The sequence below is a fragment of the Bufo bufo genome, chromosome 2 (assembly GCF_905171765.1).
Source record: "Bufo bufo chromosome 2, aBufBuf1.1, whole genome shotgun sequence".
Classification (NCBI taxonomy): Eukaryota; Metazoa; Chordata; class Amphibia; order Anura; family Bufonidae; genus Bufo; species Bufo bufo.
In genome coordinates, this window is record NC_053390.1 from 298,122,052 (window position 1) to 298,149,808 (window position 27,757).

General features: G+C 42.6%; 2 long non-coding RNA genes across 2 annotated transcripts; both read right to left on the bottom strand.

Annotated features, from left to right (window-relative positions):
• Positions 1 to 17,304: 17,304 nt before the first annotated feature.
• On the bottom strand, positions 17,305 to 22,966 carry LOC120988979. The gene is made up of 3 exons (XR_005776210.1): positions 22,903 to 22,966; positions 17,759 to 17,866; positions 17,305 to 17,670 (listed from the first exon to the last, which is right to left on the bottom strand). It is a non-coding gene; the product is annotated as an uncharacterized LOC120988979 (long non-coding RNA).
• Positions 22,967 to 26,892: 3,926 nt separating this feature from the next.
• Positions 26,893 to 27,554, bottom strand: LOC120988978. The gene is made up of 4 exons (XR_005776209.1): positions 27,442 to 27,554; positions 27,245 to 27,360; positions 27,048 to 27,163; positions 26,893 to 26,966 (listed from the first exon to the last, which is right to left on the bottom strand). It is a non-coding gene; the product is annotated as an uncharacterized LOC120988978 (long non-coding RNA).
• Between the last annotated feature and the right edge of the window lie 203 nt (positions 27,555 to 27,757).

A 27,757-nucleotide genomic window follows, 5' to 3' on the forward strand; every position in this document is an offset into this window, starting at 1 on the left:
CTATATGGGGTGATCAGGGGTTAATAAGGGGTTAATAAGTGACGGGGGGGGGGTGTAGTGTAGTGTGGTGCTTGGTGCTACTTATTACAGAGCTGCCTGTGTCCTCTGGTGGTCGATCCAAGCAAAAGGGACCACCAGAGGACCAGGTAGCAGGTATATTAGACACTGTTATCAAAACAGCGTCTAATATACCTGTTAGGGGTTAAAAAAATTTAATCTACAGCCTGCCAGCGAACGATCGCCGCTGGCAGGCTGTAGATCCACTCGCTTACCTGCAGTTCCTGTGAACGCGTGCGCCTGTGTGCGCGCGTTCACAGGAAATCTCGTGTCTCGCGAGATGACGCACGGATGCGTCCAGGAGGAATGAATCGACCGCCGCCAGGACGCATCCGTGCGTTAGGCGGTCGGAAAGGAGTTAAATAACTTATTGCCAGCTGAAAGATAATCACCCATGCAGTAATTATCCAATAGGAGGCTCATAACTAGTTGCTTAGTTAAATTCAGGTGGCGACTTTTTTTTTGGACAGGCAGTGTACTTGCTTGCACCAAATATTGATTAAGGGGTTCTACATACCTGTTTCCACAAAATACAGATTGAGTGGTGCGATATGCCTGCTTCCACAAAATACTGATTAAGGGGTTTGATATACCTGCTTCCAAAAAATACTGATTAAGGGGATTGATATGCCTGCTTCCACAAAATATTGATTAAGGGGTTCTATATACCTGTTTCCACAAAAAAAACTGATTGAGGGGTGCGAAATACCTGCTTCCACAAAATACTGATTAACGGGATTGATATACCTGCTTCCACCAAATATTGATTGAGGCTGGCGATACAACTGCTTCCCCAAAATAATGATTAAGGGGCTTGATATACCTGCTTCAACCAAATATTGATTAAGGGGTTCTATATACCTGCTTCCACAAAATACTGATTGAGGAGTGCAATATACCTGCTTCCACAAAATACTGATTAAGGCTTTCTATATACCTGTTTCCACAAAATACTAATTGAGGGGTGCGATATACCTTCTTTCACAAAATACTGATTAAGGGGTTTGATAAACCTGCTTCCACAAAATACAGATTGAGGGGTGCAATATACCTGCTTCCACCAAATATTGATTAAGGGGTTCTATATGCCTGCTTCCACAAAATACTGATTAAGGGTATTTATATACCTGCTGCCACAAAATACTGATTAAGGGGTTTGATATACATGCTTCCACAAAATACTCAATGAGGGTTGCGATATACCTGCTTCCACAAAATATTGATTATGGGGTTTTATATACCTGTTTCCACAAAATACTGATTAAGGGGTGCGAAATACCTGCTTCCACAAAATACTTATTAAGGGGTTTGATATACCTGCTTCCACAAAATACAGATTGAGGGGTGCGATATACTTGCTTTCACCAAATATTGATTAAGGGGTTCTATATGCCTGCTTCCACAAAATGTTGATTAAGGGGATTGATATACCTGCTTCCACTAACTACTGATTAAGGGGAGAGATGGCCTTGTGATTCGCCCGGCGCTCGGTTCGCGGCTAACTTTGCTCATTCGCGATTCGCCGAACATGCAAACATATGGTGATATTCGCGCCCGCCATATTCTTTTACATTGTGAAGAACTTTGACTCATGACACATCCATCAGGTGGTACAGGACAGCCAATTGAGACATTATATCACATGGACATACCCCCTACCTTATAAATAGACCTGATCTGGCTGCCATTTTACATTCTGTCTTTTGTCAGTGTAGGGAGAGGTTGCTGTGTGGAGCAGGGACAGACTGTTAGTGACAAATCGCTAGCTAATAGGTCCACAAAAGTCCTTTTAAGGACTGGTATAGGTGTGCTATTAATTGGTGTGCAGTACAGAGGGGTGTAATACATTTATAATATACTTTCTAACATAGAAAGCATATTATAGTGGATTTGTATTGTGCAGCATTGTGACTGGTGAGTGGTTCTGCAGCGATACTACAACTACAAAGAGTGACAAGGCAATTAGAAAAAAGTATTATAACTGGTATGATATACCAGTGGCCCCCCAAAACGACAGATTGAAGCTGGGTGTTATATCCCGCTCCCCAGCCTGCGAACTATCAGCAAACAATAAAGCTTTGAAGTTCTTTGATGCAGTGGTGAGTGCCGCGATTACTTTCATCTACGTTCTTGTTATATACCAATATACTTTCATAATAGTTTATTTGGGTACTGCAGATTTTTTTTTTCTGTTTTGCTGCATTCCCTCTGCTACACACAGTGACTAACGGTACTGGAAAAAAAGTATTATAACTGGTGTGATATACCAGTGGCCCCCCAAAACGACAGATTGAAGCGGGGTGTTATATAACAATATACTTTCATAATAGTGTATTTGGGTACTGCAGAATTTTTTTTTCTGTTTTGATGCGTTCCCTCTGCTACACACAGTGACAAACGGTACTGGAAAAAAAGTATTATAACTGGTGTGATATACCAGTTGCCCCACAAAACGACAGATTGAAGTGGGGTGTTATATACAATATACTTTCATAATAGTGCATTTGGGTACTGCAGAATTTTTGCCTGTTTTGCTGCGTTCCCTCTGCTACACACAGTGACAAACGGTACTGGAAAAAAAGTATTATAACTGGTGTGATATACCAGTCGCCCCACAAAACTACAAGATTGAAGCGGGGTGTTATATACCAATATACTTTCATAATAGTGTATTTGGTTACCGCAGAATTTTTGGGCTGTTTTGCTGTGTTCCCTCTGCTACACACAGTGACAAACGGTACTGGAAAAAAAGTATTATAACTGGTGTGATATACCAGTGGCCCCCCAAAATGACAGATTGAAGCGGGGTGTTATATAACAATATACTTTCATAATAGAAGCTGAGCGCTCTGACAGGGCCTGGCTTTAAGTACAGTGAAAATGCTGGGCCCTGTTATATGTGAGCACAGTGGGCCCCCTCCAGGCCCGGCCAGGGTCACACCCTCTGCGTCCGTGATCGTTACGCCCCTTGGGGGTGGTAGAAAGGGAACCAACTCTATAACAAAATGCAAAGTGAATGAATAAAAGAGAAATCTAAATCAATTAATTATTTTGTCACCATTTGCCTTCAAAATGGCATTAATTTTTCTATGCAAACTTGGACAGTTCTTGAAAGTACTCGGCAGGGAGGTTGTTCCAAACATCTTGGAGAACTAATCACAGATCTGTGGATGTAGGCTTGCTCAAATCCTCTGAGATATATTGAGATCAGGGCTCTGTGGAGGCCATATCATCCTTCCAGAACTCCTTGTTCTTCAAGCTGAAGATATTTCTTAAAGACGTTGGCTGTATGTTTGGGGTTGTTGTCCTGTTACAGAATAAGTTTGGAGCCAATCAAACACTTCCCTCATAATATTACATGATAAGTATTTATTTTTATTTATCTACTCACTTATATAGCACTGACATATTCCACATCAATTTACAGATATTATCATCACTTGCTTTACCCAATGGAGTTGACAATCTAAGTTTCCTATCAGTATGTCTTTTGAGTGTGTGCGAGGAAACCAGAGTACCTGGAGGAAACCCACACAAACATGGGGAGAACATAAAACTCCATGCAGATGGTGACCTTGGTCAGATTCGAACCTAAGACCCCAGTGATACAAGGCACCAGTGCTAACTACGCATTTCTTAGCACTGAGAATACCATTAATCCTAATAAAATCCCCAAATCCATTTGCTGAAATTCAGTCCCAAATTTGCAAGGAAATACCACAATGCTTCACTGTTGCTTGCAGACGCTCATTGTACCGCTTTCCAGCCCTTCAACAAACTTCCTTCTTGCAACACCAGGCCCTGGGTGGGAAGGATATGGAGGAGAATATGAGAGTGGTAGTCAATAGGACCACGTGTGCAGTGAAGGGAGGGCGCACCCTTCTCTCCCCTCATGCGGTACACCCTGGTTTTAGAGTCTACTGCCTGGCGGCATTTTGGGTGCCCTTGTTTTTGTGGAGTGTAAGGCAGGGATCCGAAGAAGTTCAGTAACACCATATTAAAATATTAACACTTATATTTTTAAAACATTCTTACTTTTCAGCATTTTTTTCACACCTGCCTAAAATTTTACACAGTACTGTGTATATATACTGTACATGTATAAAATTTACAGCTACAAAGTTTACAGATAAATAAATTAGATATAGCAACTGTGTACATAAGAGAAGCATATGAGATAATGAATAATAATCAATAATTTAACCAGTCTTGTGTATGGTTAGTAATACATACCGTAAAGTGTTACATGGAGACTGATATTGATATTTAGTGACACCTACTGGTGATATTGCTGTACTACATGAATTGATGTGCCTATTTTGTCACTTCCATTAATTTTATGTATTACTAACCTTATGCTACACAAAACGATTGACAAATGGATTATCTTGTTACTAGGTTATATATGGCCATATGATCTCCTGTGGTTCCAGTGGCGTCTCTAGCTTTCAAATTTTGGGGGGGCACACTGGGGGCCAGGACAAACGTAGGGGGGGCAGCTATAACAACGATACATTTACACAAGTATGCTTAGAAATGCTGCGATACTTTACCCAATACCTAAAACCGCAACAGGGAAGAAAAGTCCTGCTGTCTGTGGTTTTAAAAAAAAAAAAAAAACAATCACTCAGATTTCAACATGTCCTAGTTGCCTGTGGATGAAACTTTTATAGGGAGGGGGATCTGTGGATGACACTGCTATGGGGTGGATCTGTGGATGACACATACCGTATATAGCATCTTATGCTATATGTGTCATCCCCATTTCCACCTCCATAACAGTGTCATCCACAGATCCTCCTCCCTATAACAGTGGCATCCACAGATCCCCCTCCCTATAACAGTGTCATCCACAAATCCCCCTCCCTATAACAGTGTCATCCACAGATCCCCCTCCCTATAACAGTGTCATCCACAGATCCCCCTCCCTATAACAGTGTCATCCACAGATCCCCCTCCCTATAACAGTGTCATCCACAGATCCCCCTCCCTATAACAGTGTCATCCACAGATCCCCCTCCCCGCTACTCACAGGAGTGTACATTTGAGATTTCTAAACTGTAATCCATATCCTGCAGTAACTTTAACTTTAAATCAGGATTAAGCGGCCGCTCATCTCTACTAGTACCTTAACCTTACACCACTCAGCTAGCTTCGGTAACAGGGCCAGGCTACAGCCTACAGGCACTGCCTGTTAGTTGTTACCGAGCGAGCGCTGATTTCTGCAGGTCAGAGGATACAGATTACAGTTTAGAAGAAATGTACACTGCTGAGTGGTCCAGACCAGTGGCGGATCCAGAGCCTGGTCTCGGGAGCGGCACTTCCAGATTATTTTCTGTCCGCCGCCACAGAACAAGGGTGCTTATCGAACAGACTACACAGTGTAGAGGTATACTGTACATTGTGTGGCACAGTGTAGAGGTATACTGTACATTGTGTGGCACAGTGTAGAGGTATACTGTACGGCACAGTGTAGATATATACTGTACATTGTGTGGCACAGTGTAGAGGTATACTGTACATTGTGTGGCACAGTGTAGACGTATACTGTACATTGTGTGGCACAGTGTAGCGGTATACTGTATATTGTGTGGCACAGTGTATGCTATATGTGTATAACATAAACATATTTCACATGAAAACTTACAATTACTTGTCTTGGCCCTTGGGGATCTCGGACACCACTTCAACACTTTGGCTGGGGGCTCGGTGAAGCTGGTGTTGTGCTTTATCCTAATGAGAAAGATTTCATAATAAGGATTTGGAGAAAGGGCAGAGGAATAGCAGAGCAGGGAGAGGATGGTGCTGCTACTAGGGGGTCATACCATGGGTGAGTAATAAAGCCCACCATAATGCCCCCCAGTAGAAATAATTCTCCTTATAATGTGACAATGCAAAAAATACCTCCTTGTAATGCCCCCAGTTGAGCTAATGTCCCCCATAATGTGCCAGTATAAAATACCCCTATATAGTGCCCCCAGTAAATGCTCCCATAGAGCTCCTCTCCCCCTTCCTCCTAGTGCCCCCCATAATGTACCAGTATAAAATGCCCCATATATCGTGCCCCAGTAGATGCCCTCAGTGTCCCCCATAATTTGCAAGTATAAAATACCCCTTCTTAGTGCCCCCCGTAGATGACTCTATAGTACTCCTCTCCCCCCTTCCCCATAGTACCCACCATAATGTGTCCCAGTATAAAATGCTACTGTACAGAGCCCCCCATATAAAATACCCCTTCTTTGTGGCCTCGGTAGATGCCCCTATAGTGCCCCCAATCATGTGCCAGTAATAAGTGCCCTCAATAACATGCCAGTAATAAGTGCCCCCAATAACATGCCAGTAACAAGAGCCCCCCATCACGTGCCAGTAACAAGAGCCCCCTTATGTGCCAGTAATAAGAGCCCATCCCCCATCACATGCCAGTAATAAGCCCCATCATGTGCCAGTAATAAGCCCCCATTACGTGCCAGTGATAAGCCCCCATCACGTGCCAGTAATAATCCCCCCATCACGTGCCAGTAATAATCCCCCATCACGTGCCAGTAATAAGCCCCCCATCACGTGCCAGTAATAAGCCCCCCATCACGTGCCAGTAATAAGCCCCCATCACGTGCCAGTAATAAGCCCCCCATCACGTGCCAGTAATAAGCCCCCCATCACATGCCAGTAATAAGCCCCCCCATTATGTGCCAGTAATAAGCCCCCCATCTTGTGCCAGTAATAAGCCCCCCATCTTGTGCCAGTAATAAGCCCCCCTTCATGTGCCAGTAATAAGCCCCCCCAATGTGCCAGTAATAAGCCCCTCATCACATGCCAGTAATAAGCCCCCCCATCTTGTGCCAGTAATAAGCCCCCCATCTTGTGCCAGTAATAAGCCCCCCTTCATGTGCCAGTAATAAGCCCCCCCAATGTGCCAGTAATAAGCCCCTCATCATATGCCAGTAATAAGCCCCCCTTCATGTGCCAGTAATAAGCCCCCCCAATGTGCTAGTAATAAGCTCCCCCATCATGTGCCAGTAATAAGCCCCCCAATGTGCTAGTAATAAGCCCCCCCAATGTGCCAGTAACAAGAGCCCCCCTAATGTGCCTGTAAAACTATTGTAAAAAAAAGCAAAAAAAACACTTATACTTACCTCCATGTCAGCGATGCGATGCAGGCCTCTTCCAGACTGTGTCTTGCACTGTATGGCTCAGGCGGCGCGATGACATCATCTCGACGCCTGCGCCGGCCTCTGATAGGCTGCAGGCACTAGGCCGGCAGCCTATCAGAGGAAGGAGAAGGGACACGCCTCTCCTTCCCCTGCCCCGCCGCAGCACAGGCAGATGACTATGGAGATGAGCGCAATGGAAGCGCTCATCTCCCTGTGCCCGACTGCGGCAGCTCACTTGGGGGGGCATTTTAGTTGGGGGGGCACATGGGGGGGCACAGCGTTATGTAGGGGGGGGCGTGGCCCCCTCTGGCTTCCCCCTGGCGACGCCACTGTGTGGTTCTATTGTGACAATTTTATCTTGTTACCAGAGAAAGATCCATCAGTCTAGGATTGAAATGTCCAAGTTATTGTTTTGGATTGCCTGCAAAAATCTTTGAAGCATCTAAACCAGGGGTGCACAACCTTTTTTGGTCTGGGGGCCGCATTGTCACATCGCTCTATTTCAAGGGGCCGCAAATAAAAAATGTTGATTGGCACTCATCTGCCTATTACACAAGCCAGTGCAAAGTGACTGGGGAGGAGTGATCGCTGCCACAGTCGTTCCATCTTCATTTAGATTACACAGGGAGATGTGCTGCAGATAATCCTACATCTTTCATCCTGATAAAATATGCAAATCAGCCGACAAATGAGCAATTCCTTGTTTATCGACTGATCAGCTGAAGGATTATACCGGCCAGATATAAGCGCTCCTATGAACACTTGTTCCCAGTAATTGGCCCAAATATCGTGCTGCAGCATAGCCCCTTAAACCGAAGAGTTATACTTACCTGCTCCTCGCCACTCCGGTCCTTCGAACTGCCTCCGCTGTTTACACCTGGCAGTGCATTGACATAGTCATACACCACTCCAGACAATGACTGGCTTACGCGGTGATGTGGCCACAAGCAACGTGTCACTGTTGAAGCCAGTCATTGACTGGAGCCGTGCAAGTGACCATGGCCATGCACTGTCAGGTGTAAACAGAGTAGGAACCGGAAGAGGGAGGCAGCGGGGGCAGCGCAGAGGACCAGAGCGGAGTGGAGCAGGTAATTATGAATCTTCTATTTCAGAGGCCATGCTGCAGTTGCTGTTAAAAATCATTTTTATCAGAAAAGTGGCAACATTTCCTTCCATCCTGCCTCCTATTTATAAATCGTTTTCCTTCACTGCAGAGGACGGAGCTCACTGGTTATTACCATTTCCTGCCAATCCCAAACATTACCTTGCTGGTGGGAAAGGCGCCTATTGGTAACACTTGAATGACCAGGCCCGAAAAGGCCTTAGTGACCAAACACTTTTTTGTGATTTAGCGCGCGTGGTGGTTCAAATGGTTGTAACTATCTTATTTGTTGGACTACCAAAATAATTTTTGCAACAATTTTTATTTGGGGGAAACTGTACAAAACGTTTTTAAAAAGTATATATTTTTTCTAACTATAGCTCCTTATTCTTTAAATATGCAAACTGACACCAAAATAAATTATTATAATTAGTTCCCTATTTCGTGTAGGCCGTTTTGCTATATAATATGAAAAGTTTCACGTGAATGGGGTGGTAATGGTGACAGTTTTGATTGGTGTGGGTGTTTTTTCTTTTATGTATTATTTTTTTTTTTTTACTTAATATATTTCTGCTACATAATATGTCCCCCAAGAGGTCATAAAAAGACCTTGGGGGACACTGTCACTTTTTTAAATTTTGCACTTTTTCCTTTAAATTTTTTACTTCTATTTGAAATGTATTAATATTTTATTGTATTATTTTTTCGAATATTTTTTATTTTTTAATTTTCTATAATTTTTTTTCAATATATTTTTGCCACATAATATGTCCCCCAAGAGGTCATGAAAAGACTGTTGTGGGACAGTAAACACTCTTTTATTAAGCACTTTTTCCTTTCTATTGTATTTTATTTATTTATTTTTTAAATAATTTTCTATTTTTTTGTGCCACATATTTTATTTCTCTTTTCTATTATTTATATTTTATTATATTTTTTATTTAGTTTTCAAATTTTTTAAAATCATTGTAGCTGTTTTTAAATATATTTTTACCACAATTTGTCCCCAAGAGGTCACTGAAAGACCTTTGGGAGACAGTAAGTGACTTTTTTTTGTACTATTTCCACTGTAACTGGAGCATCCAAAGGAGCCCCAGTTACAGGGAAACCAGCCTGCTGCGGAGGCTTTGTACCAGGGCAGCGCTCCTCTGTTCCCGAGACACCCAGCGATCACGTGATCGCTGGGTCCACGCTGAGAGCGCTCATAGAGGTGAAGGCAGAAGCGCTAATAAAGCGCTTCTGTCTTATCCTCGGCTTCCCCGCTCTCACTAATATCCGGGGACCCTTTTCGCTCCTGCTACAGTGCAAAAACTGTGATCCATCTGCTGTGCGGAGCTCTGTGCAGAAACACAGCTGATTGCAGGATCAGCGGTGTTTCTGCCCAGCAGGGCGGGGGCCGCAAACCACGGCTCTGGGGGCCGCATGCGGCCCGCGGGCCGCAGGTTGTGCACCCCTGATCTAAACTATCTGGTGAGTGAAGCATACAGTGTTGGTGTCTAGGGCCTACCAGTGGGATAGGTTCTTGGGGGCTACCCTATAGCTTCATGGAAATATTAGGGTACGTACACATGGCACATAAATCCTGCAGATTTGCCACATGCAAATCTGTGGTGGCAAATCCACAGTCTTTACATGTTTATTAATACCATTTTAAGGTGTGTATCACTTTTGGATCACTTTTATTCAATTTATTTTGGCAAGTGAAGTGACAGGGAAAAAAGTCTGAATAGGCCATTTTTTATTTTTTTCCTGTTAGGCCGTTAACCATATGGGATAAATATTTTTAGATATGAATAATTTTGACATGAGGTGATAGTTGTGATCTTTATTTTTATTTATTTTATCATGTAGTTTTTAAATGAGGAAAGGGGGATGGTTGAATTTTCTTTTTTTAAGGGGAATTATATTCTTAAAAACTTTTTTACACTCATGTCATACAATCCTCTAATCTCTTCTCCTATGGACAGCAATAATTTACCATTGCAGCCTATAGGAGAACCACTAATATCCTATCAAGCCCTGCCCCACTATGCCACACCTTTAGAAGCCCAAAGGTTGCCATAGCAACTGAACAGCTCCCACAGGCTCGTTGTGGGGGAGCTGTTTGGTCACCAGGAGCCCATCTTCATCTGAATTACATCTAATCTACATTTTTTGTATCAGCTCTGCATTTGATCTACATTTTTTGTGGTTTGGACACGAACACTTTAATTCCAATGGGACCACAAAACTGTGGACAGCACACGGATGCTTGTCCACATCTGTGTGTCCGTCCCACAAATGATAGAACAGGTCCTATTTTGTGGACAAGAAGAATAGGCCTTTCTACTACTGGGCCCACAACAAAAACACCATGTACATGGCCAGTATCTGTATTTTGCAGACTGCAAAATACATACAGTTGTGAACATGAGACCTGAGTATGAGTGTCAGTAATTGTGTATGTGCATTAGTAAGTGTATATATGTCAGTAATAGCATGTGTCAGTAAAGTGTCAGTAAGTCAGTGTGTGTTCCATGAAGCTTCAGTGGAGCTTACTAAGCATGTATGGCGGTAATTGTGCATGCTTGTCAGGCTACTCTCACAGTTGCGGCAGCAGTTCATTTATTTATTTTAGCTCTTATGGGGATCTGATCTGATGTGGGTCTGATCTGACATCTGATATAGGGGGTCAGATGTGAAGATATGATATGTGGGTCTAATCTGAGGTCTGATATGAGGGTCTGATATGACATCTGATATGGGAGTCTAATGTGGAGGTCTGATGGGGGTGTGATGTGAAGATATGATATGGGGATCTAATCTGAGGTCTGATATGAGGGTCTGAACTGACATCTGATATGGGGGTCTAATGTGGAGGTCTGATGGGGGTCTGATGTGAAGATATGATATGTGGGTCTGATCTGAGGGTCTGATCTGACATCTGATATGGGGGTCTGCTGTGGTGGTCTGATGTGAAGATATGATATGGGGGTTGTAGCGGAGAGGCAGGGTGAAGTGCAGTATCTCCGCTGGTAGACAGGAACAATCAGAATGAAATGCAGGTAGCGTGTATATATCCCATCCCTCCAAGAACTAGACGACACATAGCTTGGAGGTGAACTCCCTGGCTGCTAGCTTGCAGCCCTTTTTATTACATGCTCCCATGAAGGAGAGGGACACACACATTATCATACATTAAGCAATAACATTGTAGTTACAACCCACACATATTCCTCCCCTCTGTCTAGGAGATAATTGAATCAATCACTGTATCTCCCCAACTATCTCCTAAACTGAAAAGTTACTACACAATGGGACAATAGAAACCCACCCAGCATATTCCTCCCCTCTGTTTGGAGATAATTGAGTCAATCACTGTATCTAGGAAGGGGGGGCAAAAGAGTGAAAATAAAAGAGTCCATTTGCCCCCCGAAACAATGCCAGAACAGGTCAGAAGCACAGAGGTTAAGAAATGATAAGCTCAGAGTCCTGTCTACAAATGCTCGCAGTTTAGGTAAAAAAATCAATGAACTTGGGTCAATAATGGCATCTGAGAATGTAGATTTAGTGGCTGTTACGGAGACATGGTTTAATGAAAGAAATGACTGGGACATAACCATACCAGGGTACTCTTTATACAGAAGAGACAGAGAAGGCAAGAAAGGAGGAGGAGTGGCCCTGTATGTGAAAGATAGCATTAAATCTAACCTAATACAAGTTGGTGAGGCCAACATAGAGTCAGTTTGGGTTACGTTGCAGTTTGCTAACCATGCAGTAACTCGTGTAGGTGTGATATATAGACCACCTGGTCAAGTTAAAGAACTAGATGATCTACTAGTTGAAGAAATAGCTAAAATGACAATGAAAGGAGAAGTTATCATTATGGGAGATTTCAATCTTCCAGATATAAACTGGAAAACCAAAATAGCAAGTTCTACCAGGAGTACAGATATTCTAAATTCCCTACTGGGGTTATCTCTACAACAAGTGGTTGAGGAGCCAACCCGGAGGGAGGCCATTTTGGATTTGGTATTCACAAACGGGGATTCGGTATATGATGTCATTGTAGGCGAAACCTTGGGATCTAGTGATCACCAGTCAGTGTGGTTTAATATAAGAACTGTGAAAGAGTCCCACCACACAAAAACAAAAGTTTTAGATTTTAGAAAAACAGACTTTTCAAAAATGAAATTAGTCATAAATGAGTCCTTATCAGACTGGAACGGATTACATGGAGTCCAGGAGAAATGGGACTACTTAAAAGGTGCATTATTGAAGGCAACAGAAAATTGCATTAGACTCGTCAGTAAAAGCAAAAAAAGGAGGAGACCAATGTGGTACTCAGCAGAAGTGGCCCAAATCATTAAAAATAAAAAGCTAGCATTTTGTAATTATAAAAAAACCCAGAGCAATGAAGATAAGGAAATCTACAAGATTAGGCAGAGAGAGGCCAAGCAAGTTATAAGAACTTCTAAAGCGCAGGCAGAAGAAAAACTAGCTCAGTCTATGAAAAAAGGGGATAAGACATTCTTCAGATATATAAATGAAAAAAGGAAATTAAAACAAGGAATAACTAAATTAAAAACAAAGGACGGAAGGTATGTAGAAGAGAATAAAGGGCTAGCCGACTGCCTTAATGAATACTTCTGTTCAGTTTTTACAAAAGAAAAAGGAGAAGGACCTCCACTAGAAAGAATGACTATTAAATCGTTTGATGCATGTATCTTTACAGAGGAAGATGTTCTAAGTTTGCTGTCTAAGGTGAAGACAGATAAGTCACAGGGGCCTGATGAGATACACCCAAAATTATTAAAAGAGCTTAGTGGTGAGCTGGCAAAACCGTTAACAGATTTATTTAACCAATCATTAGTAACAGGAGTCGTCCCGGAAGATTGGAAATTGGCAAATGTCGTGCCCATTCACAAGAAAGGTAGTAGGGAGGAATCGAGCAACTATAGACCAGTGAGTCTGACATCAATAGTAGGCAAATTAATGGAAACCCTATTAAAGGATAGGATTGTGGAACATCTAAAATCCCATGGATTGCAAGATGAAAAACAACATGGGTTTACTTCAGGGAGATCATGTCAAACAAATCTTATAGATTTTTTTGACTGGGTGAATAAAATAATAGACGGTGGAGGTGCAGTAGACATCGCATATCTAGATTTTAGTAAGGCTTTTGACACTGTCCCACATAGAAGACTTATCAATAAACTGCAGTCATTGAGCATGGACTCCCATATTGTTGAGTGGATTAGGCAGTGGCTGAGTGACAGACAACAGAGGGTTGTAGTCAATGGAGAACATTCAAAACAAGGTAATGTTACCAGTGGGGTTCCACAGGGATCTGTACTGGGACCGATTTTGTTTAATATCTTCATAAGTGATATTGCAAAAGGCCTCGCTGGTAAGGTTTGTCTTTTTGCTGATGACACAAAGATATGTAACAGGGTTGATGTTCCTGGAGGGAAACGCCAAATGGAAAAGGATTTAGGAAAACTAGCAGAATGGTCATGGAAACTGAAATTTAATGTGGATAAGTGCAAGATAATGCACCTGGGGCGTAAAAACCCAAGGGCAGAATATAGAATATTTGACACAGTCCTGACCTCAGTATCTGAGGAAAGGGATTTAGGAGTAATTATTTCAGAAGACTTAAAGGTGGGAAGACAATGTAATAGAGCAGCACGAAATGCCAGCAGAATGCTTGGATGTATAGGGAGAGGTATAAGCAGTAGAAAGAGTGAAGTGCTTATGCCGCTGTACAGAACACTGGTGAGACCTCATTTGGAGTATTGTGCGCAGTACTGGAGGCCATATCTCCAGAAGGATATAGATACTCTAGAGAGAGTTCAGAGAAGAGCTACTAAACTAGTACATGGATTGCAGGATAAAACTTACCAGGAAAGGTTAAAGGACCTTAATATGTATAGCTTGGAAGAAAGAAGAGACAGAGGGGATATGATAGAAACTTTTAAATACATAAAGGGAATCAACTCGGTAAAGGAAGAGAGCATATTTAAAAGAAGAAAAACTACCACAAGAGGACACAGTTTTAAATTAGAGGGGCAAAGGTTTAAAAGTAATATAAGGAAGTATTACTTTACTGAGAGAGTAGTGGATGCATGGAATAGCCTTCCTGCAGAAGTGGTAGCTGCAAATACAGTGAAGGGGTTTAAGCATGCATGGGATAGGCATAAGGCCATCCTTCATATAAGATAGGGCCGGGGGCTATCCATAGTATTCAGTATATTGGGCAGACTAGATGGGCCAAATGGTTCTTATCTGCCGACACATTCTATGTTTCTATGTTTCTAAGTCATTGCCACAATGCTGCTCTGCAAACTGACAGCTCCATAAACCAGCAGCACTCTTCTACTGGAGCTGTAGGACCAGCTATGATGTCACCTGGAGGAGGCAGAGCTCAGCAGAGAAGAGGGGGATGAAGGACCTGGGATGACCTCACCATGATGTGACCAGAACAGGAGGCGGAGCTAAGCAGTGCAGTAAAGTAGTGAAGAAGACCAGTGATGCATGGGAAGAAGTGAAGGATTTAATGTAAGTGCCAGGGAAATGCTGCTAGTTGTAGTTCTCTCATCTTATACCTTCTGTTATGTAATATCAGAGTACATTACAAGATGAGGTATGAGGAGAGGACTAAAACTCCCAGCATGTTCAGCTTGTTATGTAATATCACAGTACATTACAAGAGGAGATAAAACAGGAGATGACTACAACTCTCAGCATGTCCAGGCCATTATTATGTAATATCAGGGTACATTACAATACCCTGGATATGCTGGGAGTTGTAGTCCTCTCCTCTTACACTTCCTTTTATAATGTACTCTGATATTACATAATAATGGCTTGGACATGCTGGGAGTTGTGGTCCCATCCTCTTATATGTCCCCCTGTAATGTGCTCTGATATTAAATAATAATGGCTTAGACATGCTTTGAGTTATGGTCCTCTCCTGTTATACCTCCTGCAGTAATGTGCTCTGAATTAGGGCCTGGACGATGGATAGGGCAGGGTAGTCATCCGCATAGGGTGCCACTTTGCTACCCATAAAGGGGGCACACTCATGGCGGTCCAACTTCACAAGCCTAAGGCCGCTAGGCCTCAAGCCTGTGAGGCATTAAAATAGCGCAAGAAGCCGAAATGACATCACTGCAACCTCCTGCTCTGGGTCTCGCATGATGACATCATCATGTGAGACCCGGAGCAGGAGTGGTGATGTCATTGGGACCGCATGCATCTGGACACAGCAACACAAGCCACAGATAAAACTGTATTCTGCATATAAGACAGCGGTGGGATGACGGGAGGCATATATATTTTTTTATACTAAATGTCTGCACTGCTGCGGGCACCAGGGAAGGGGGGAAGGAGATCATTATATATACCTTGCACTACTGGGGAGGAATGGAGGAGCATTATATACTGGCACTACGGGGTACATTTTATATATATATATTGGCACTATGGGGGGGAGCATTATATATTGGAATTAGTGGGGAGCACTACAGGGGGATATTAGAGCCACTGGGAGCATTATGGTTTTATTATTACTACTAGGGTACTGTAGGGGCAACCGGCACCCCTGCCGATCAGCTGTTTGAGGAGACGGCGTGTGCTGTGCGCACGTGCCATCTCCTTTCTCTCTTCCTGCTCACTGCTGTATTGCTATGAGACAGCAGCAGTGGACAGCATGCGCCATCTGCTCAAACAGCTGATTGGCGGGGGTGTCAGGTGTTGGACGCCGGACTGTGTTTTTAGCACATTATTACAAGATTTGGGGCCCCACTTTTGATTTTGCCCAGGGCCACATTTTGTCTAAAACCAGCCCTGTCCACAGGATATGGGATAACTATTAGATCGGTGGGAGGCTCTGCACAGTTTGCTGCCCAAGCATCTTTGACTCCTTTCTTTTATAGCATAAAGCTATATATGTCCCTTATGACAGCCAGAATGCCCACATGAGTGTCACAATGCTCAGACAGTTATAATGGTTTATAGAACCTCCACTGCTTAGAAAACACTAATCACAATGACAGTCACAGTGCCACCTATGACAGGCTCAATGCCTAATGCCAGTCATCAAGTCACCCACGATCAGCCTATGCTTTCCCTCTGTGGGCAGACTCAGGTCTCTGTCCTGACCTAAAACAATTTTGTTCAGTGATTGCTGTCTGTGACACCCAGGGTCTTGCAACACCTCAATCTTTAGCACTAAAATTCCACCAGTGTGTTTTTGACAATAATCTATGCAAGTTAGTAAATAATTTTTGCCTGCATTTCAACTTTTCAATATTTTTTCTGAACTATGATCATAAACAGGTAAAATTCATGACGGATGTGACATAAGGTGTCCTTTCCATCCCATAGGCAACATGCACAGGGCACAGTTACCCTGTTATATACTTTATGTACATTGTATTGAGAATCCGTGTGTTACAGAGTAAGAAGGGGTCAAGGGTCAGTTCACACTTATTTCCATTTTGTATTTCACATGTAGTTTTCTCTAGTCAAATCTAGGAATGCTTCTACGTTTCACTTTTGCTTCTGGCTAAAAAAAAAAAGAAAACTGTATAGTTCTGTATGCATCAGTCAGGGTTAGTAACATAGTAACATAGTAACATAGTACATAAGGCCGAAAAAAGACATTTGTCCATCCAGTTCGGCATGTTATCCTGCAAGTTGATCCAGAGGAAGACAAAAAAACAACTGTGAGGTAGAAGCCAATTTCCCCACTTTAGGGGAATAAAAAATTCCTTCCCGACTCCAATCAGGCAATCAAAATAACTCCCTGGATCAACGACCCCTCTCTAGTAGCTATAGCCTGTAATATTATTACGCTCCAGAAATACATCCAGGCCCCTCTTGAATTCCTTTATTGTACTCACCATCACCACCTCCTCAGGCAGAGAGTTCCATAGTCTCACCAGTGGCGTAGCGTGTGTTGCCAGCACCCGGGGCAAACCAAGTATGTCGCCCCCTAACTTTTGTGCATGCGCCTTTTTATAGAATGACGCCCCACAGGCATACCAAGACCAATATTACCACTAATACTATAAAAGAGACATATACTGCAATTTATTGCAGGATCTCATAAAATACAGGGTTCCATATGGATTTACATACCATACATAATGGACACTGATATCCAGTTTCATCTTGATCTGTTCCCATGAGTCCAGAACACAGCACTGCACAATCCCTGATCCATAGAAAGCTTCTGTGCTTAGATTCCTACTGCCAGTTACTGCCATGGCACTGCTCTACTGTGCAACATCCTGATAACAGATGAACTCTGATCTGCCGCGGAATTGGTTTGTAGTAAAACAAGAAGTAAAAGAAGAAGCAGGCCAGAACCTACAAAAAACAAAAGCATACTTGAAATCTAGTAGACAACATTATAGCTAATGTTCAGTCAATTCTAAATCCAAGTAAATCCACTTACCTCATGGCACTGCTCTACTGTGCAACATCCTGATAACAGATAAACTCTGATCTGCCGCGGAATTGGTTTGTAGTAAAACAAGAAGTAAAACAAGAAGCAGGCCAGAACCTGCAAAAAACAAAAGCATACTTGAAATCTAGTAGAAAACATTACACTGCGTGCAGAATTATTAGGCAAATGAGTATTTTGACCACATCATCCTCTTTATGCATGTTGTCTTACTCCAAGCTGTATAGGCTCGAAAGCCTACTACCAATTAAGCATATTAGGTGATGTGCATCTCTGTAATGAGAAGGGGTGTGGTCTAATGACATCAACACCCTATATTAGGTGTGCATAATTATTAGGCAACTTCCTTTCCTTTGGCAAAATGGGTCAAAAGAAGGACTTGACAGGCTCAGAAAAGTCAAAAATAGTGAGATATCTTGCAGAGGGATGCAGCACTCTTAAAATTGCAAAGCTTCTGAAGCGTGATCATCGAACAATCAAGCGTTTCATTCAAAATAGTCAACAGGGTCGCAAGAAGCGTGTGTAAAAACCAAGGCGCAAAATAACTGCCCATGAACTGAGAAAAGTCAAGCGTGCAGCTGCCAAGATGCCACTTGCCACCAGTTTGGCCATATTTCAGAGCTGCAACATCACTGGAGTGCCCAAAAGCACAAGGTGTGCAATACTCAGAGACATGGCCAAGGTAAGAAAGGCTGAAAGACGACCACCACTGAACAAGACACACAAGCTGAAACGTCAAGACTGGGCCAAGAAATATCTCAAGACTGATTTTTCTAAGGTTTTATGGACTGATGAAATGAGAGTGAGTCTTGATGGGCCAGATGGATGGGCCCGTGGCTGGATTGGTAAAGGGCAGAGAGCTCCAGTCCGACTCAGACGCCAGCATGGTGGAGGTGGAGTACTGGTTTGGGCTGGTATCATCAAAGATGAGCTTGTGGGGCCTTTTCGGGTTGAGGATGGAGTCAAGCTCAACTCCAAGTCCTACTGCCAGTTTCTGGAAGACACCTTCTTCAAGCAGTGGTACAGGAAGAAGTCTGCATCCTTCAAGAAAAACATTATTTTCATGCAGGACAATGCTCCATCACACGCGTCCAAGTACTCCACAGCGTGTCTGGCAAGAAAGGGTATAAAAGAAGAAAATCTAATGACATGGCCTCCTTGTTCACCTGATCTGAACCCCATTGAGAACCTGTGGTCCATCATCAAATGTGAGATTTACAAGGAGGGAAACAGTACACCTCTTTGAACAGTGTCTGGAAGGCTGTGGTTGCTGCTGCACGCAATGTTGATGGTGAACAGATCAAAACACTGACAGAATCCATGGATGGCAGGCTTTTGAGTGTCCTTGCAAAGAAAGGTGGCTATATTGGTCACTGATTTGATTTTGTTTTGTTTTTGAATGTCAGAAATGTATATTTGTGAATGTTGAGATGTTATATTGGTTTCACTGGTAAAAATAAATAATTGAAATGGGTATATATTTGTTTTTTGTTAAGTTGCCTAATAATTATGCACAGTAATAGTCACCTGCACACACAGATATCCCCCTAAAATAGCTAAAACTAAAAACAAACTAAAAACTACTTCCAAAAATATTCAGCTTTGATATTAATGAGTTTTTTGGGTTCATTGAGAACATGGTTGTTGTTCAATAATAAAATTAATCCTCAAAAATACAACTTGCCTAATAATTCTGCACTCCCTGTATAGCTAATATGTTCAGTCAATTCTAAATCCAAGTAAATCTACCTACCTCAATTTAAAATCGCCTGCTTTTGATTTTTGCAAATTTTTCAATCACGGTTTCGAACTCTATTTTGAAATCTCGCTCAATTGAAAGCATTGCTAGGTTAGTCAGTCTTTCCTGGCTCATTGTAGATCTTAGATATGTTTTGATTAATTTCAGTTTGGAGAAACTTCTTTCACAACTGGCAGTTGAAACAGTGACTGTTAAAAAGATTCTTAATGCCACAACAAAGTTAGGCCTCTTTCACACTTGCGTTGTCCGGATCCGGCGTGTACTCCACTTGCCGGAATTACACGCCGGATCCGGAAAAACGCAAGTGTACTGAAAGCATTTGAAGACGGAACCGTCTTCCAAATGCGTTCAGTGTTACTATGGCACCCAGGACGCTATTAAAGTCCTGGTTGCCATAGTAGTAGTGGGGAGCGGGGGAGCAGCATACTTACCGTCCGTGCAGCTCCCCGGGCGCTCCAGAATGACGTCAGAGCGCCCCATGCGCATGGATGACGTGATCCATGTGATCACATGATCCATGCGCTTGGGGCGCCCTGACGTCACTCTGGAGCGCCCGGGGAGCCGCACGGACGGTAAGTATGCTGCTCCCCCGCTCCCCGCTACACTTTACCATGGCTGCCAGGACTTTAGCGTCCCGGCAGCCATGGTAACCACTCTGAAAAAGCTAAATGTCGGCTCCGGCAATGCGCCGAAACGACGTTTAGCTTAAGGCCGGATCCGGATCAATGCCTTTCAATGGGCATTAATTCCGGATCCGGCCTTGCGGCAAGTGTTCCGGATTTTTGGCCGGAGCAAAAAGCGCAGCATGCTGCGGTATTTTCTCCGGCCAAAAAACGTTCCGTTCCGGAACTGAAGACATCCTGATGCATCCTGAACGGATTTCTCTCCATTCAGAATGCATTAGGATAATCCTGATCAGGATTCTTCCGGCATAGAGCCCCGACGACGGAACTCTATGCCGGAAGACAAGAACGCAAGTGTGAAAGAGCCCTTAGTCAAACTCTCCTGCAGCTTCCACTTGTACACCCACCGAAGCAAATCTAAAGCGGTCCAGTTAGCAGGCTGCTCATCGGTGTTGACTTCCTTATACAAGACAATGTGCTTCCGAAGGCGATTTTTTTCATTGAACATAGCTGCAGCATTCAACTCTGTGTACTTAGCACATGTGTGCTGAATTTCTTCATTGATAAAATCATCTTTTTCAATATCCAGCAAAGTCTGGATTTGCAGGAATGCAAATCGTTGGTGAATCATATTCATCTGTGTACGTTTTGTGATTTCTGCCTCAAGATGATCAACTGCTTCTAGTTGTTCTCTTCTTGTTTCTTAAGGTCAAGCCAGCATCACAATTTAGCTCACCAGGCATCTTTTTACGTCTTCCAACGCTTCTCTCTGTAGAAATGTTGTATATTTGGCATATCTGCAGAGCTTTCTCAGTTGCCTCTAACACTACACTGTCTCGTTTTTCCTGGCAAAATAAAACCAGTGCTTTCAGCTTTTGCACACATTGATCAAGGGCAAGTCCATTTTGCTGCAGGTAGATCTGAGCATCATTCACTTCGTTTAATACTGGACTCCAAAAATGCAAGAATGAAAAAAAAGGATAAGTCATAATGCAAACTAATAGACTTCCTGCATCCCCTTTTTTTTTCAAAGTTTTCGCCTGGCCTGTCTCGCAGCATTTCCAAAGCATCTATTATTTTATCAGTGTGTTTAGCAAGTACACATACAGCTTCAGGCTTTGAACTCCATCTTGTGTCACATGATCGCTTTAAGTTAATTGGTACATGTTCCTTAAGAACATCCCATCTATGGGTGGAGCTTGAGAAGAAAGTATATCATTTTTCTACAGTGCTAAAGAAAGTTATAGACTTTGTTCCAACACCAACTGCATGCACACCGGCAAGATTGAGCGAGTGATTGTTACATGGCACAAACACTGCTTTGGGATTGATATCCAAAATGCGCTTCTGTACTCCACTAATGTGTCCAGCCATAGTTGCTGCGTTGTCGTATCCTTGGCCATAGCAGTGCTCCAGCTTAGGGCCATCTGTCTGTAACTTGTCACAAATGTGTTTTGTAATAATATCTGCTGATTTCCCAGATAACTGAATAAAATCATTGAATGATTCGAGAACTTGACTTCAGTATCTTCAATGTGAACATATCGAATCACTTGTGACATTTGGTCAGTGTGAGAAATATCTGGAGTGCTATCAAACATGATAGCAAAATACTTGGCCTTTGTGATTCTTTGCAAGATGGCTGTTCTAACATGATCATCAAGCAAGCTGATGAACTCATTCTGGCTCTGTGGAGAGAGGTAGGATACAGAGTACCCATGTGCCTGCTGAACTTTGTTAAGGTGCTGATTGGCAACTGGGTCATATTTTGCTAGTAGCTTGAAAGTTTCTAGGAAGTTTCCACACTTATCATCAGTGCTTATATTTTCAGAGTGACCACGTAATGGTAAGGATTGCCTTGCTAGATATAGCACACAGTCAAGTATTCTGGCTAGGATTGCCTTTCACTTTTCAAATGACCTCTGTTGTGCAAGCTGGGCAGCAGCATCAATAGTTTCTTGTTTTTGTAGCCACATTTCAAATTCTTTCCACATTGTAAATGCACGAAGGTGGTAAAAACTACGCTCATGTTCTAGCAACCTCGGGTTTAGTTTTCTCCATGCTTTAAATCCATTAGACTTTCCAAAAAAACTTTTCCCTTTGGCCTTCTGGAAAAGCATACAAGGAAAGCAATATGCAGCACATTTCAAAGGTGAAAACACTAACCATGTCCTTAACATAGTCTCGCCATTCTCCAAATTCATGTAGAACCATTCCTTAGAAAATGACCTGCCATCACTATCTTTTGGAAACAATGCATCCTTATTCTGTAGTTCCACTGTTCCTCTCTTGACAAGTTCAGTTTTCAAAGTTTCATCCACAGTTTCTGGGCAATAGCTAATATCGGTGAAGACTTTGAGGTCAATTCTTTCTAGTATAATATTTGGCTGAGCAGAAGTAGGAGCCTCTTCACACAAAGCTGTCTCTTCTGTTTCTAAAGTAACAAAAGGAATGTCCACAGGCACTTGTTCCAGTTTGTGAGGCTCTTGTGATGCTACTGGTGATCCTAATGTATTTACAGCTGTGTTCACAAGAAACCTGTCAAGGCTTCCAGCTATTTTAGCTTGCTGCTTCTGCTCTATCTTTCTTCTCTTTCTGCCTTGTGCGCCTTTTTTGTTTGGCATAATAGCTAACAGCAAAGGAGTAGTCTTCTGCCCCCCCAAAAAAAATTCTAACTAAAATATTTATTCACGGTCACTCATTGGGCCAGCATACACATGACAATATCATGGTGTGTCCATGCATTCACTTACCTTGTGTCTTTGTGATGATGTTGAGAAGGTCCTTGTTTCTCCTGGTAAGGTATAGTTTAACCCCTTAAGGACCGGGCTCATTTTCACCTTAAGGACCAGGCCATTTTTTGGAAATCTGACCAGTGTCACTTTAATGGTATAGTAAGGACCAGCACTCGCTTCAGTAATAATTTCAAATAGATTTAATGGTCACATACAAATGATAAGTGACGCGTGCGTTTCGGCTACTGTGAGCCTTTGTCAAAACAAACTGTTTTGACAAAGGCTCACAGTAGCCGAAACGCACGCGTCACTTATCATTTGTATGTGACCATTAAATCTATTTGAAATTATTACTGAAGCGAGTGCTGGTCCTTACTATACCATTATCTGTGGATCTTCCTCCCGGGACGCGCGCACCGCACCGCTGAAAGCAGAAGTGCCGCTTGTATCTTCTCTTGGATCAGTGTCACTTTAAGTGCTAATAACTTTAAAACGCTTTGACTTATCCAGGCCATTCTGAGACTGTTTTTTCGTCACATATTGTACTTCATGACACTGGTAAAATGAAGTAAAAAAATTATTTTTTTTTGTACAAAAAAAATACCTAATTTACCAAAAATTTGGAAAAATTTGCAAATTTCAAAGTTTCAGTTTCTCTACTTCTGTAATACATAGTAATACCCCAAAAAATTGTGATGACTTTACATTCCCCATATGTCTACTTCATGTGTGAATTGTTTTGGGAATGATATTTTATTTTTTGGGGATGTTATAAGGCTTAGAAGTTTAGAAGCAAATCTTGAAATTATTCAGAAATTTACAAAAACTAAATTTTTAGGGACCAGTTCAGGTCTGAAGTCGATTTGCGAGGCTTACATAATAGAAACCACCCAAAAATGACCCCATCTAAGAAACTACACCCCTCAAGGTATTAAAAACTGATTTTGCATACATTATTAACCCTTTAGGTGTTGCACAAGAGTTATTGGCAAATGGGGAGGAAATTTGAGAATTTAATTTTTTTGTCTAATTTTTCATTTTAACCCATTTTTTCCACTAACAAAGCAAGGGTTAACAGCCAAACAAGATTGTATCTTTATTGCCCTGACTCTGCCGTTTACAGAAACACCCAATATGTGGCCGTAAACTACTGTACGGCCACACAGCGGGGCGTAGAGGGAAAGGTGCGCCGTATGGTTTTTGGAAGGCTGATTTTTATGGACTGTTTTTTTGACACCATGTCCCATTTGAAGCCCCCTGATGCACCCCTAGAGGAGAAACTCCCTAAAAGTGACCCCATCTAAGAAACTACACCCCTCAAGGTATTCAAAACGGATTTTACATACATCGTTAACCCTTTAGGTGTTGCACAAGAGTTATTGGCAAATGGGGATGAAATTTGAGAATTTAATTTTTTTGCCTAATTTTCAATTTTAACCCATTTTTTCCACTAACAAAGCAAGGGTTAACAGCCAAACAAGACTGTATCTTTATTGCCCTGACTCTGCTGTTTACAGAAACACCCCATATGTGGCCGTAAACTACTGTACGGGCACACAGTAGGGCGTAGAGTAAAAGGTGCGCCGTTTGGTTTTTGGAAGGCTGATTTTGCTGGACTGTTTTTTTGACACCATGTCCCATTTGAAGCCCCCCTGATGCACCCCTAGAGTAGAAACTCCATAAAAGTGACCCCATCTAAGAAACTACACCCTTCAAGGTATTCAAAACTGATGTTACAAACGTTGTTAACCCTTTAGGTGTTGCACAAGATTTAATGGAAAATAGAGACACAATTTCAAAATTTCCAATTTTTGGCAGATTTTCCATTTTAATATTTTTTTTCCAGTTACAAAGCAAGGGTTAACAGCCAAACAAAAATCATTATTTATGGCCCTGATTCTGTAGTTTACAGAAACACCCCATATATGGTCGTAAACAGCTGTACAGGCACACGGCAGGGCGCAGAAGGAAAGGAATGCCATACGGTTTTTGGAAGGCAGATTTTGCTGGACTGTTTTTTTTGACACCATGTCCCATTTGACGCCCCCCTGATGCACCCCTAGAGTGGAAACTCCAAAAAAGTGACTCCATTTTAGAAACTACGGGATAGGGTGGCAGTTTTGTTGGTACTAGTTTAGGGTACATATGATTTTTGGTTGCTCTATATTACACTTTTTGTGCAGCAAGGTAACAAGAAATAGCTTTTTTGGCACGTTTTTTTTTTTTGTTATTTACAACATTCATCTGACAGGTTAGATCATGGGGTAATTTTATAGAGCAGGTTGTCACGGACGCGGCGATACCTAATATGTATACATTTTTTTTTATTTATGTAAGTTTTATACAATAACTTCATTTTTAAAACCAAAAAAATGTTTTAGTGTCTCCATAGTCTAAGAGCCATAGTTTTTTCAGTTTTTGGGCGATTATCTTAGGGTCTCATTTTTTGAGGGATGAGATGACGGTTTGATTGGCACTATTTTGGGGTGCATATGACTTTTTGATCGCTTGCTATTACACTTTTTGTGACGTAAGATGGCAAAAAATGGCTTTTTTTACACTGTTTTTATTTTTATTTTTTTACGGTGGTCATCTGAGGGGTTAGGTAATGTGATATTTTTATAGAGCCGGTCGATATGGACGCGGCGATACCTAATATGTATACTTTTTTTTTATTTATGTAAGTTTTACACAATGATTTCATTTTTGAAACAAAAAAAAATCATGTTTTAGTGTTTCCATAGTCTAAGAGCCATAGTTTTTTCAGCTTTTGGGCGATTATCTTGAGTAGGGTCTCATTTTTTGCGGGATGAGATGACGGTTTGATTGGTACTATTTTGGCGTACATGCGACTTTTTTGATCACTTTTATTACCTTTTTTGGGAAGTAAGGTGGGCAAAATTTCAATTTTCTCATAGTTTTTATTTTTTTATTTTTATGGCGTTCACCGTGCGGGGAAAGTAACATGACCATTTTTTAGATCAGGTCGTTACGGACGCGGCGATACCTAATATGTGTAGTTTATTTTATTTTTTAAATTTTTATTCAGTGATCAATTTTTTTTTTTTTTTTATCTTAACTTTTTTCACTTTTTTTTTTACATTTTTTTGACCCAGACCCGCTTGGTTCTTGAAGATCCAGTGGGTCTGATGTCTGTATAATACAGTACAGTACAATATATATTGTTCTGTACTGTATTTTACTTACACTGAACAGATCTATGCTTTCAGCATAGATCTGTTCAGCACCATGGACAGCAGGACGCCTGAGCAGGCGTCCTGTTGCCATGGGAACCCTCCCCGTCTGCTCAGAACTTCGCAGACGGGGAAGGGTAAGCACGGGGCTGAGGGGGGCTCTCTGGGGGCTCTCTCTCTCTCCATCGGGGGGCTGCAAAGGCACAGCAGCCCCCCGATGGAGAGGGAGGGAGCTCCCTGACCGATGACAGTTAACTTTTTCCATACGGACCGTGGTATGGAAAGGGTTAAACGGCTGACATCTGCACAGATGTCAGCCGTTTATACCAGGGTGCCAGCAATGTGCTGGCACCCTGGTATAACCACTAGAAGCCAACGATCATTCATGGGGAGGCGGGCGGGGGATCGCGATCCCGCCTGCCGCACCGCCCGCCTCCCGCAACGCCCCCACCGCCTGCGACACCCCCCCCGCACCACCCGCCGGCATCAAATCATGCAGGGGTGCAGGGGGGGGTGAAAAATATAGATTTTAGCCACTCTAAAGTTTCTGATCCCCGCGGTCAGGGACCGCGGGCATCAGAAACTGCAAAAAGCGCAGCAAACCGCAGGTCTGAATTGACCTGCGGTTTGCTGCGATCGCCGACACGGGGGGGTCACATCACCCCCCCTGGCGTTGTCACAGGATGCCGGCTGAAGGATTTCAGCCGAAATCCCGTTCCGTTTAACCCCTTGGGCGCCGGAATCCCGATTTAAAAGTTAGGACGTACCGGTACGTCCTTGAGGACTCGGGAAATAGGGCGTACCGGTACGTCCTATGTCCTTAAGGGGTTAAGCTGGGTAAGGAGTTTCTCCTTATAGTTGACCGCGTTGGTCTCCAAACGGCAAGAGCTGGAATGACACAGGAAGGCATCTTACAAATTCAGCCACACTCACTATCCACCAAGCATGTGTGTCCATGCATTCACTTACCTTGTGTCTTTGTGATGATGTTGAGAAGGTCCTTGTTTCTCCTGGTAAGGTATAGTTTAAGCTGGGTAAGGAGTTTCTCCTTATAGTTGACCGCGTTGGTCTCCAAACGGCAAGAGCTGGAATGACATCGGAAGGCATCTTACAAATTCAGCCACACTCACTATCCACCAAGCTTGGGTGTCCATGCATTCACTTACCTTGTGTCTTTGTGATGATGTTGAGAAGGTCCTTGTTTCTCCTGGTGAGGTATAGTTTAAGCTGGGTAAGGAGTTTCTCCTTATAGTTGACCGTGTTGGTCTCCAAACGGCAAGAGCTGGAATGACACCGGAAGGCATCTTACAAATTCAGCCACACTCACTATCCACTAAGCTTGGGTGTCCATGCATTCACTTACCTTGTGTCTTTGTGATGATGTTGAGAAGGTCCTTGTTTCTCCTGGTAAGGTATAGTTTAAGCTGGGTAAGGAGTTTCTCCTTATAGTTGACCGCGTTGGTCTCCAAACGGCAAGAGCTGGAATGACACAGGAAAGCATCTTACAAATTCAGCCACACTCACTATCCACCAAGCATGGATGTCCATCCCTAAAAAACAAGCAGCTGCCTGGACCCCATGTAGACTGACCCATGGCAGTCACAGGCAGAGCTGCACACAGACTTGACATCCTTCCTCCACAGAACCCAGGAGCCCTCTCACAAAGTTGCATTTTTTTT